The following is a 12400-nucleotide window of genomic DNA, read 5'->3' as shown; positions in this document are numbered from 1 at the left end:
CTTTTCTTTATTGTCACATTCATATTTTTCCCCAAGACTACTGAGTTGTTCAAAATCCGCATCCGGGTCATAATCATCATTGTATGCATCTTTTATAAGGGTTAATAAATTATTTTTATTCATATTCAATAAAAGATGCAGTTTTTCGGAAAACCTTTTTTCTCCATTTCTTTTCTTTCGTATTTAATTTTCTTCATTCTGGTGAGATACATACTTACCCGAAAAAAACTGCATCTTTTATTGAATATGAATAAAAATAATTATTAACCTTATAAAAGATCATATATTTCCCTGAGTATAGGCAAATAGGGAAAGTTTGAGTATTACTCTGAAAGGAATTTGAAAACCACGGGTAGTTCTTCACGTCTATTTGTTAAGCACAAACCCCGGCGGTAATGGAATGATTCTGGATCTATCAATGTATTCAATGTTGTTCGTTGTTATGGCTTTGATGCTCAAGTCTTTCAATGTAATCTCCAAATCTGGTAAGGTCGTTTCAAACACATAGCCACCGGATCTAAATGTATCATTCAAAGGAGGAATATCATTGGTTCCCACTGAATTTCATCCCTAGTTAATCTTGCCATCTTCTTTCTGGCACTTCTGAATTTCCTTCTTTCTGTTATGATTGGGCTGAAACCCTAGCCCAATTGATCTAGCTTTGTGACATGAAAAAGGATCAATTCTTCCTTGCAAAAGACTTCCAATCCTTTTCCTATCTCAACATCTTTTCCCAGGTTGTTTTAGCTCTTTGGTGCATTCTGATAACCGAGGTCTAAAAATCATTCCACCTTCAGCCATGAATACGATATATCAAATTCAAAGAATAGAATGAACATTCTAAAGCGTCTTCATCCCCTCAGTGTATGGGGCATCAGTGGTGTCACTTGCCACTATATATCCTCAGTGTTAACGATGACATGGGTTCCATCAACGACGAACTTCACTTTATGGTGAAATGTTGATGGTATCGCCCCAACTTGGTATATCCATGGCCTCCCTAAAAAGTAGTTGTAAGAAGGCATAATGTCCATCACCAGGAATTCGATGTTGTACGTGGCAGGTTTAATGGTTAGGGGTACTTCAATATTTTCGATTGCCTCCCTCTTTTTCCCGTCAAATCGGACCACACTCTGGAATGCTCGCATATAGGAGGTATCCATTGGTAGTATTTTCAGAGTGACCAAATACATAACATTCAGAGCAGACCCGTTGTCGATTAACGCACTTGGCAAGGCATGTCCCTTGCAGTGAGTTGTAATGTGCAATTCTATAGCCCGACCTCTTTCTCCGGATGGGATCTCATCATCAGAAAATGAGATAAGATTGTCAGTCTGAATGTTGTTGACCAGTCTGTCCAGCTTATTGACTGACATGTCTTGTGGTATAAAGATCTAATTTAAGACCTTCAGCAGTACATCTCTATGTGCCTCTAAATTCAGTAGTACTGCAACATCGAAATATGTGTTGGCAAATTGTGTAGTTGCTCCACAACATGGAATTCACTATGCTTTAAGAACTTCAGAAACTCCACTGCTTCATCCTCTTTAATAGGTTTATTTTCCACTGGTTTATCTCCCTTGAATGACTTAAGTAGTCTATGGGGTGGATGAACTTTCTGGGAATAACACTTCACACTTCCAGCAGCGTGACCCACTTTATGAGCACCTTCTTTCATAGTGCTTACTTGGCAATCGTATTTCCAAGGGACTTGTCGATCGTCTTTATAGGGAAAAGGTCTGGGTGTTACAATCATTACCTTTGCTGGTGCATTTTCTATCGGCTGCACCTTAGAGGTGATTATCAAAGGGGGCCTTAAGGCATATACATGATTAAATACTTCTCCAGTTGCAAAAATGTCTGCTTCTGGAGTGTGCTTGTTCTCTTCATAACATTCCAGCTCTTTTCTTTCTATCATCAATTGGATCAAAGCTCTAAATTTTGGACATTGATGCACATCATGTCCCTCTTCATTGTGATAGCAGAAAAAACTGCTACATGTTTCCTCTATTGCACCGGGATGCAGTGCAATAAATCCTTCCTTCACCATTTGTCTCCACACCCAAGCCAGATGAGACTTTACTTCAGAAATACTGATTTTAACTTTCCTTCTTTTCTTCATTGATATTAATCCCAACATCTTGATGATTAGGCAAAGGATTTTGTGTAACTTGGTGCTCCTGAGTGTTGAAGTGGATTGATTTTTGTTGTGCATTCTCTGTACGATCCTCTTGAATGCGAGGTAGTTCTCAATAGTGTGCTCTGGAACACCACCATGATATTCGTAATGTGCGTTCTCATCATACCACCTGGGGTGTGGGGGTTTCATAGGTTCCAGCGAATATGGTGACACTACATGAGTGTCAAAGAGTTGTGATAAAGTTCTTTGTAAGTCATGGGAATAGGATCGAAATATTTTTCTTTTTTTTTCTTAGGTTCCCTTGAATCTTGTCTAGAAGTACCTCACGGTACAGCCACAGTTGATTTCGGGTTAGAGATTGTAACACTTTTGTTGGTGTTGTAGGTGTTGATGTTGTTGATCTCATACCCTCTGATTCATAGGAGGTTTCTTGCTTGACTCCCCTCCTTCGATCTTGCCTTATTCTATGTCCATTTCTATTATATCCCCGACCATAACAAAGTCAGAAAAATTTTCAAATGTGACTGCAACCAGGTGCCCGAAGTAAGGAGTCTTCCATGTTTGCACAAAGAGCTTTATGGTTTCTTTCACATCCAAAAAGGGATGAACTTGCACATCTAATCCTCTCTGTACATATTTTGAAACTTTTGTTATTCTTATTCTCCATACTTTGCACCATAACTCGATCTGGTCTTATCGTTTACATGTTGTATTGTTCTAAGAATAACTTGGCCAGGTCCTTCCAAGTTCTGATATGAGATCGATTCAGCTGGTTGTACCACCGGATGGCTGAACTGACAGACTCTCCTGGAAGCAAAGAATCAGGAGTTGGTCATTTCCTACGTGTCTTGTCATATATGATAGAATACATAATGTGAGCTGAAGGGCAGTTATTCTTGTCGAACTTTTCAAAGTCTGGGACTTTAAATTTTGGAGGAAGAATAAAATTTGGAACTAGGCTTAACTCCAAATCATCAACTCCATAATAGACACTGTCCCCTTTAACTATTTTCATTTGATTTTCTAGCTACTTGATTTTCCTCCATTTTCTTTTCCTTATCGTCTTCATCAAAATCTGGTACATGGTAGTCATCTGGATTATTCTATTGATTGGATATAATATTTTGTACTTTTACAGTAGACAAGGCTTGTGCTTTCGAAACGGATGAGTCCCCTAAAAGTTCTGGTAGGATTCCTATTGAGATAACCACCTACGAGGTAGGTGGCACAATTACTCCTTCAGATGTCCCTTCCCTAGGAGTACTTGCTTGATTCAAGCCAGATAACTTTGCGACAATTTGATCAACCAAAGACTCTTGCCTTTTAGTGATCGATTCTAGAGTGCTTTGATTATTCTGACTTGTTTTTTCTTCAAGCTCCCTTTGTAACCTCATCATGTTTTCTTCGAGTTGAACAATCTTATCTTCTATTTTCTTCTTCTTTGAATGAGCATTATGAGGATGAGGTGTGTCCAATGCTTGAAGTGGTATATCCAATGGTTGTTCCTTTTTTGATGAGACATTTTCTGTTAGTTAATGTGAATGTAAAGAAATGAAGGAAAAATTAACAAATGCAAAGTATGTAAAAATGCATGATGCATGAAATTTTCGAGGCATTGATCCAAAAATACGTCTGTTATTATAAAATAATATTTATTCGGGCAAAAGTATTATTTCTTAAGAGACTAAAAACATCTGAAAGGTACATTTTATTTAAGTCCTCTAGACCCCAAACGATTTCTAATAGGTTGAAAAGTCTTATTCCTTCATCTGTCACCGGCTGAATACCTTGTCGGACTACTCCAGCTTCTCTCGCCAAACCTTGCACGTGATGTGCCACTTTATGTACTTGCACTAAGAAGTCTCAAATGATCATATCTCTGGCTTTCACCCTTTGCTGAGCTTGCTCCCAACGAAAATGCCATTGAAGTCCTCAATAAAAGGGAACTATATGAAGCTCACTTGCTTGTTTCCTTAAATTTGACCATAATGACCTCTAACTCAGCTATGGTTTTACCATTCTGTTCTTGTTGTCTTTGAAGAGACCTCTTCATATCAGCTACCTTAGTCTTTAGTTATTCTTTTAGTGTCTCTTTTTCATCTTGTCATTCGAACTTCCTTTTCAGGTTACTAGCTTCACCTTTCTAGTATTCGAAATATATTTTCAGACTGGAATTTTTATAGACTTGCTCCTGATATCCTTTTCTTAAATCTTCCAACTCAAAACAGACTTTCTTATGTTCTTTTTCTAATATATTTGCCATATCCTTTTGAGTATCAATATCTAACTTCCACTGGAATCTTTCAGCCTCGAGTTTCCTTAGACTTTGTTTTAGATATTCCATTTCAGCTTCGAATTCTTTCTTTGCTATCTCCAATTCGGAGGGAACTAGTTTAAGATGCTCTTCCATGGTCCGAGTATCTTCATGATCTGGTACGGGAATGGTGTCATTCTTTCTTAACTTCTGCTATTCCAAATAATCTGGAGTAAGCATGTCTTTAGCAGACACGACATCTATACAAAATATCTTCTTCCAAGACTCAACTATATCTTTGACCTTCTTCTTATAGTTGTCCTCATGGTATGCAAATTTTGATCCAAATATTCTATGTGTAGTTGGGAAAAATTGGCGTTCCCCATACTGTCGAAGTGTCAAAAGTGGAGAATATCCGACTCCTCACCATAATCCAAGTAATGTTATGATTTTTGAGTCTCCACATCGATAAAGGATGTCACTATGGGTTAACCAAGGGGCTCTCCAAGAAATGTCCTTATCTTAAAGGTGTGTGAATACCTTTACCCATTTTTCTTTTGGGATGCCTTCTTTCCATTTTAGTGTAAGGAATTACCCAAATGAGAGTAAGTAGTGCTGAATCGGCGGTAAGAAATCTCGTCAGTCTTCTAGAAGTGACTATGGATCTAGACCTAAAGAAGTTGTGTGCACCCTAAAATCCTCCTCCCCCAGTCTTTCTACAATGGTTGAGTGAACGAAAAGTTTCGTCTAATATTACTGGTGTTGGATTCACTAACTTCAGGAGTTGTTCGAACAGTTCCACCACAGCCGCCTCGATGTATCCCAAAGTTTTTGAGAAGATAACCAAGTCGTAGAGACCTAGTGCAAAAAGGTCTATCGCCTTCCATTCATCTGGGTGATTCTTCATTAGTTGCTTGATATGGGTCCAAGAAATTCCCTCTACTTTACCCTTGTGTTGAATCCGGTCAGTTACCCACTTTTCATCTACCCTTGCAACCTTTGCCAACCCATTCTTGAAGGGTTGAACTTTGATATACTTGGTGTAGACCCGGTTCATTCTGATTTCTTCACAATGTAGTAAAGTAGTATACTCTTCGATTGTGGGCACCATGTCTTCTTGATTAAATGTAAAATAGTTGTACTCTGGATTCCAGAATTATACCAAGGCTCAGATTAGGGGCTCATCTATATTGACATAGAGTAGAAGTGTGATATCACCATATCGCTTCCAAAATTTCCATTTCTGGTTACTTTTCTAGCTGTCCCAAATGCTCCGCAATTCTTGAACATCGTTTTTCTTCAGGCTGACAGAAGCATAACTAACTAGATCTGACACATAGTTGCCTTGCAAACTGTCTCCCTTTCCTTCTAAATCTTTTCTGACCATAGCCGAACCTCTTTGTTTTTCACCTCTTGCATTACAACCTCTTTGTCCATTAATGCAAATTATTTGTGTTTAATGAACATTTTTTGTGGATCAATCCCCTCTTTTAAATGATGCAAATGATAAAAGAAAACAAAAAATATGAAAGGGAAACAAGTTAGTAAGATAAAAAAAATAATCAAAATAACAATGAAAGTAAAAATTCCTACCCACATGATATATACCCCACATGCTTTTATTCTTACCCAAACATGATTTCTATCCCACATGTTAATTTTTGGGCAAGTCATAACCGCATATTTTTCTAGTTCACATGCTTTGAACATAAAATAAAACAAGAAATAATTCAAGCATCCTAAGTTTTGAAATGGAGTTTTGGGGTGGGCTCTAATTCCTTGCAATCTCTCGGTTTAGGTCCTAAAGAAAATGTATCCGAGTTCTCCTTGGCCGTGCCCCCATGTTAAACACGATTATGCAATCTCTCGGTTTAGGTCTTAAGCCCATTACAAACTTATGTGGATCGAGTTAAACTCGAGAAGACACATTCCATTATGTCTGTATGGAGAATAAATTAACACGAAGACATAAGGTATATGAATCCCGAAGGTTACTTGCTAGGCCTATACAGAGAGTAAATTTCCTCGAAGGCATCGATTTCATCTGCACTTACGAAAGGGTTTAGAGCTCGGATATAGAACCTGAGATGAATTTTTGAAAAGTTGAAATCATTAGAAAACATTAGTACGTCTACTTATTTGAAAAATAATAATCAAAGGTAAATAATAAGGATTGAAAAGTTAAATTAAAATTTAAACTTACAATTTTCGCTTAAGAAAACAACCAGAAATTAATTTTAGATTGACTCACTTACCTGTCCCCAACAGAGTTGCCAAGCTGTTGTAACCATCCTTCGAGAGGGCCCGAAGTCGGGTTTCGACTTAAATAAAAAATGCTAGAGCCGCCACCGATCATTTATTTTTTAAAATTAGGTTGATCGGACACCTCAATTTATCATCTTACCGGATCTGCGTCATACCAGAAATATGTCAGGCTCGGGAGTTGATTACAGTAAAGGAAAGATTAGTGCCTTTGTACTGTTTTTTCGGTACCAATTTAATTTTTCGGTTGTCTTAATTGTGAAAATTAAAAGTTAAATTGAAATTTAAAGATTCAATTCGAATCACTTACCTCTGATCGATAAAAATTGCCCTTGAAAAGTAAAAGAGATATTAGATTACAAAATAAAATAAATATTCAATAAATCAAAGAAGAGAAAAAAAGGTCAAATTAAGAAATTAATAAAAAGATGTTAAAATAGAAAAAAAATGAAAATGAAAATGAAAATGAAAAAATATTAAATTTTGAAAGAAATAAAATATAAAAATAAAATTTAAAAAATTTAAAAGGTGGAAAAACGTAAAACAAATTAAAAAAAAATGGAGAACATGTCAAAATTGAAAGAGAAATAAAAACGAAAAGAAATAAATAAAATTTTAAAGGATCAAATTAGGGGGTTAAATTACAAAATATAAGAGATTTAAACATGGATTAAATTAAATAAATTCAAAATTCAAAGGCCAATTTTTATAGTTGACTAAAATGAATTATACTTCAAAAGTGCAGGGATTATGAAAATAATTAAACTTTCTTGTATTCATAACCCGGTCCCTTATAAAAATCCCAAAATCAACAAAAAAAATCATTTTCATCCCATTTTATCACAAAAACTCTCCCAAAAGCTCTAAAAAACTCTCCCCTTCAACCAAACCGGCCAATGGTTGGCCACCATCCGGTGGCCAAAAACCGCCGCTGCTCCCCACAGCCGGTCACCGTCCCACGACGGTCGGAACTCTAAAACCTACCCGAAAGCTTCCCCTCATCACCTCGAAGCCAAAACCGAGAGCCAAGACACCTAAGAATAGCCCAAAAAGTGTATATCTACCCCCGAAGATGTGATTTTTTTTTACCTTTTGTTTGATGACTTTTGAGATTCCGACGACCTTTAGATTTACTCCGGCGACGAAGAGCTTTCTTCTTTGTGTTGGTTCTTCTTTTCCGACGAGATTTTGGTTTTTTTTTTTTTTATATTTCAAATGGTTTGGCTTGATTTTTGAATGTTTTACTGCGGTTTTCGGTGCACTTGGGTTGTTTGGTTTTCTTTTTATCCTTCGCATCTTCTCGAATGCATGTATTTATAGAGCCCCCATCGGGGTTATTTTGGGGTCATTCTCCCTATCCCCAATTTACTTAGGTTGGTAGAGGTTGATGTTGACCGACTAAATGGGATGGTTCAGTCCCGATTTAGTCGGGATTCTTTTGCATTGTTGACTTTTCGGCTTTCCTTCAGCATTGGTTGCTTAGTCGGTGTGCGGCCAGAAATCTCGGCTGGTTTCTTTGAGTTGGGATTTGGCCATTGGATTGGTTGCAGATCCAATGGTTGCTATCTTGTGGTGTTAGTGCTATAATGTTTAGGGTTTGTAAACCCTAGGAACTTTCAATCTGAGCCGTCCATCCACATCGTAGGGCTCTCAATCGTGCGGTGCTAAACCTTTGGATGAGTATGAAACCCTAACCTTATTCGAGCTGGGTTAGGCCCCTTCCTCCTTTGCTAGGCTCCTACCGGGTTTCCTGGGTCAAGCTACCTGGTTGGGCTCTGGACTTGGACCTTTTGGACTCTTTTTTGGACATGCAAAAGAAACAATAATAAATAATAAATAAATAAAATATATAATGAATAATAATAATATATAATAAATAAATATAATAATAAAAACTATATAATACTATATTTTCAAAAATATGTTTTCAAAAATCATTTTAAAATAAAAATATATATTATACGTTTTCAAATGTATTTTTAAAAATTATATATTATACGTTTTTAAAATTATTTTAAAAAACTATATATTATACGTTTCCAAAAAAATATTTTTTTAAAAACTATATGTTATATGTTTTCAAAAATATTTTTTTAAAAACTATATATTATACATTTTCAAAAATATTTTTAAAAAACTATATATTATACGTTTTCAAATATATTTTTAGTGTTCTAAAAATATTTTCAAAACCATATATTATACGTTTTCAAAAACATTTACTATATATTTTCAAAAAATTACATTTGAAATTATTTTATATATATTATATACTATATAAAAAAAGCCCTTAATGTCCCGGACGAAAATGTTTGTCTACAGTTATGTTTGCTGGTTGTTGGGTGAATGTAGAGCGCTCCCATGTTTAATGTATTTGTTCCTTACGTGGTGGTTGTTCAATATAAAATATCGTATGGTATGTTTATCATTTTTGAGATTATCTTAAAGTGGGTTTTGGATAATGGAAGCCAATTTCATCTCAGTGAAGTTCAAGTGTGATAGAAGTAAATTTGTAAACTGGTTTAGAAACTCAGGTTTCAATGGTTTCTTTAAAAAGTATAATCTTGATGACCTTTTATCAAGGGATTTTTCATGATTTGGTGATAAATTTAATCCGATCTGATTTGATTGGTTTTTAATGGATGTTAGATAGCTATTAAGTTGTTTGTTCATATCGTTCTTAGTGGTTATCCAAAAAGAAATGTGGGAGGTTAATTAAGAATGTGAAAAGACAGTCAAGAATGTCAATTTGATGATGAAGCTTAATAATATTATAGATGTTCATTTTTGTCCGGGTTCTTTGTTCAAACTTATTTAAATATTATTATTTTCTGTTAGATCAATAATGTTAATAACGTCTATTATGAATATATATATATATATATTAAGATATTATTAAATAGGAATATCATATGTGTAAATATAGGTACATACATATTATTTACTATATAAGTGTATAGATATATGTGTTTTCGGGTATATATGCATTATGCGTGCATTTATATAATAATAAATATTAAATATATATATATATATATATATTAACTAAGTCGATCAACTTTTATTAATTTTGTTTGCAGACCTTTTAATTATTATAAGATCAAATGAGGATGACCAAAATAGAGAAAATCCAATATACAAGTTGAAGCCCAAACCAAGCCCGTGCGTAAGACCCAACAGCTAGGGTTTCCAAATTATCTTCCAAACGCCGCGAATCTGGAACAGATAGATCCAAGGCAGATCTAACGGTTCAAGGAGATCAAAATCTAGTTTTATAACCCAGCTTAACGTCCAGAGCTGCTCGATTGCCATCAATCTATAACTCATATTAAGAGAGGAAAGATTAATATTAGGGCTTTTATCATACCCGCACAATTGATTACTGGTCGTTAGATCTGGCTCCAATATCTAACAGCACAAATCACATCTAAGCATCCCAAGATCATCTGATGCGTGTGATATATCGGTGAAATTTTTATATATCGAGGCGTCATATGTTGATTTCCCACGTTCAGACTAGGTATGATAAACGGGCAGGTCATATGTAAATACCTCTCCTCTATCCCCATGCTCACTTAATATTTTCAAATCAATCACACGTCCACAACTCATGATGGGTAAAATTTTTCAAATCCACACCCGCCTGTGCAGATACATTCTCAAGTCTATTCACACACTCACTACTCAACTGGAGACGTACTTGACTAGACTCGTCTAACAGCAACCTTAAGTTATACATAAAAAAACAAACATAAAACAAACACGTATATTAAGAAGCATAATAAGATAAATTAAAGAATATAAGTTATATCTTATACAATATTAAGATTTATAAATTAATCTTTAAAATTATATTTAAATTCATAATGGTCCAAAATTTAATCGGTATTTAGTAGGTGGATTAATGTGGGGAGTGCAGATGCGAAGCAGGGCGGATAAGATCTCAAACCAATCACCCGTCTATTACCCGCGATGTATATCACTTTTTAAATCTATACCCGTCCACTATCCACTAAAGTTATAAATATCCCATCCTAATTGAAGCGTACACGGTATGAAATCCACGAAATCATAAATAAGATAAGAAATGAGGCATCTATCGAAAAAGAGATGATCTTGGCTTTTAAAATGGCCATACATGCAAGATCTATGGTCTCGATTTTTTCATGCAAAGAAAGAAAACAAAAAAGAAATCATAAATGAATGAGGATATATAAATGAAACCAAAATCTAAAAGGGAATTTTCCTGGAAACAAAAAAATGAGAAAACTCGAAAAAGAAAAGAGGGAGAGGAAGAATAAAATACTTTTTCCCCGAGGAGCATCTTCAGATACCGATTGTGCCAAAACCCTTGAATATTTGAAGTTATCTTTGTTCCCTTGTAAGATGTAGGTTACTTTGTTTTCTTCGTAAGGTTGTAGGACCTGGTTTTTTTTTTTTTTTTGAGTTTTGGAGGTTTGAAAGTTGGTTTCATCTGTTAGAGGTCTTGAAAATCACTAAGAGAGTTGTCCAGGGACTTTAGGAGGATAGGAGGGCCATTTTCGGGTGGCTTTTCTATTTCCAGCCACTGTGGTACGGTTTCGGAGTTGGATTTTGCTTTTGGAGTCACGGGGAGATAGAGGGTTGAGAGAAAACTAGGTTTTATCTGTTTGGAAAATAAGGGAAAGATTAAAAAAAATGGAGGATGGTCGGTTTTGGTTAATGTTTTAGCTATTTTAAACCCATCATTAAATAACACCGTTCCAAGGGCATATTATGCGCGTTTTAGCGCTTGGGATAACCCCATGTTGAGTCATCAGTGTTCTATAATGTTGACTTTGGTCCCTAATCAAAGCATGTTTTATTTCTGTTCGAGCCCTTTTAATTTAGTTTCATTTATATTTTGATCCATGTTTATTTTAAATGTTATTTTAATTTGATATATATGTGATGTTGGGTTATTTGCATATTTAGTCATTGATTCCCTGTTTGAATGGTGGTCCATGTATTCTTCATTTTAGTTATTACATTTCAATGAAGGCATATTCGTTCATGTGTTTTATAGTTTTAGCTGGTATTTTTACTATGTAGTATATAATATATTGTTATTAAATATATGTAGTGTTATTACCTATATATCATATTAAAGGTGATTTTTTTTAAAACATTTTAAAATTTATTTGATAATATTGAATATTACCAGATATCAAGCATATATCCCCAAATATATATTTTTTAAAAAGTGTGTATTTTATGATTTGTATATTTTTAATAATAAAATAATAATAATAATAATAATAATAAATGAATATTATTTTGGACGGACAATTTATGGAGATGTGCCTTGACTAGTAAAGAGCATGTCTATAAGAATTGTTTGTAAAAAAATTGCATTTTGTATTTGAGAGAATATATATATATATATATATATATATATAATTGAGGCAATGACCTTTTATACGAGAAATCTAGGGAAATGTGCCATTACTAGTAAGGAATGTGTTTCCGATGATTGTTCATTTAAAGGAATATACTCTTAAAAAGTTTATTTAAAGAAAAAGATCACAATTTAGATACATATTTAAATTCATAATACTTCAATATCTAGATGACGTATAATCGCTTAGGTGCTAATTTTGGATATTGTGGGGGTGATCACCCTTCCTCATACGTAACCGAATCTCAAACCTTTTTTCATAATGATTCTATGGTTAGCGTGAACTATTTTTATATTTTAAACTAATTTTCTAAAATTATTTTAAAAG

This window comes from Hibiscus syriacus, unplaced genomic scaffold (assembly GCF_006381635.1).
Source record: "Hibiscus syriacus cultivar Baekdansim isolate YM2019G1 unplaced genomic scaffold, ASM638163v2 tig00112072_pilon, whole genome shotgun sequence".
Taxonomy (NCBI): domain Eukaryota; kingdom Viridiplantae; phylum Streptophyta; class Magnoliopsida; order Malvales; family Malvaceae; genus Hibiscus; species Hibiscus syriacus.
This window is presented reverse-complemented; position numbering follows the sequence as displayed.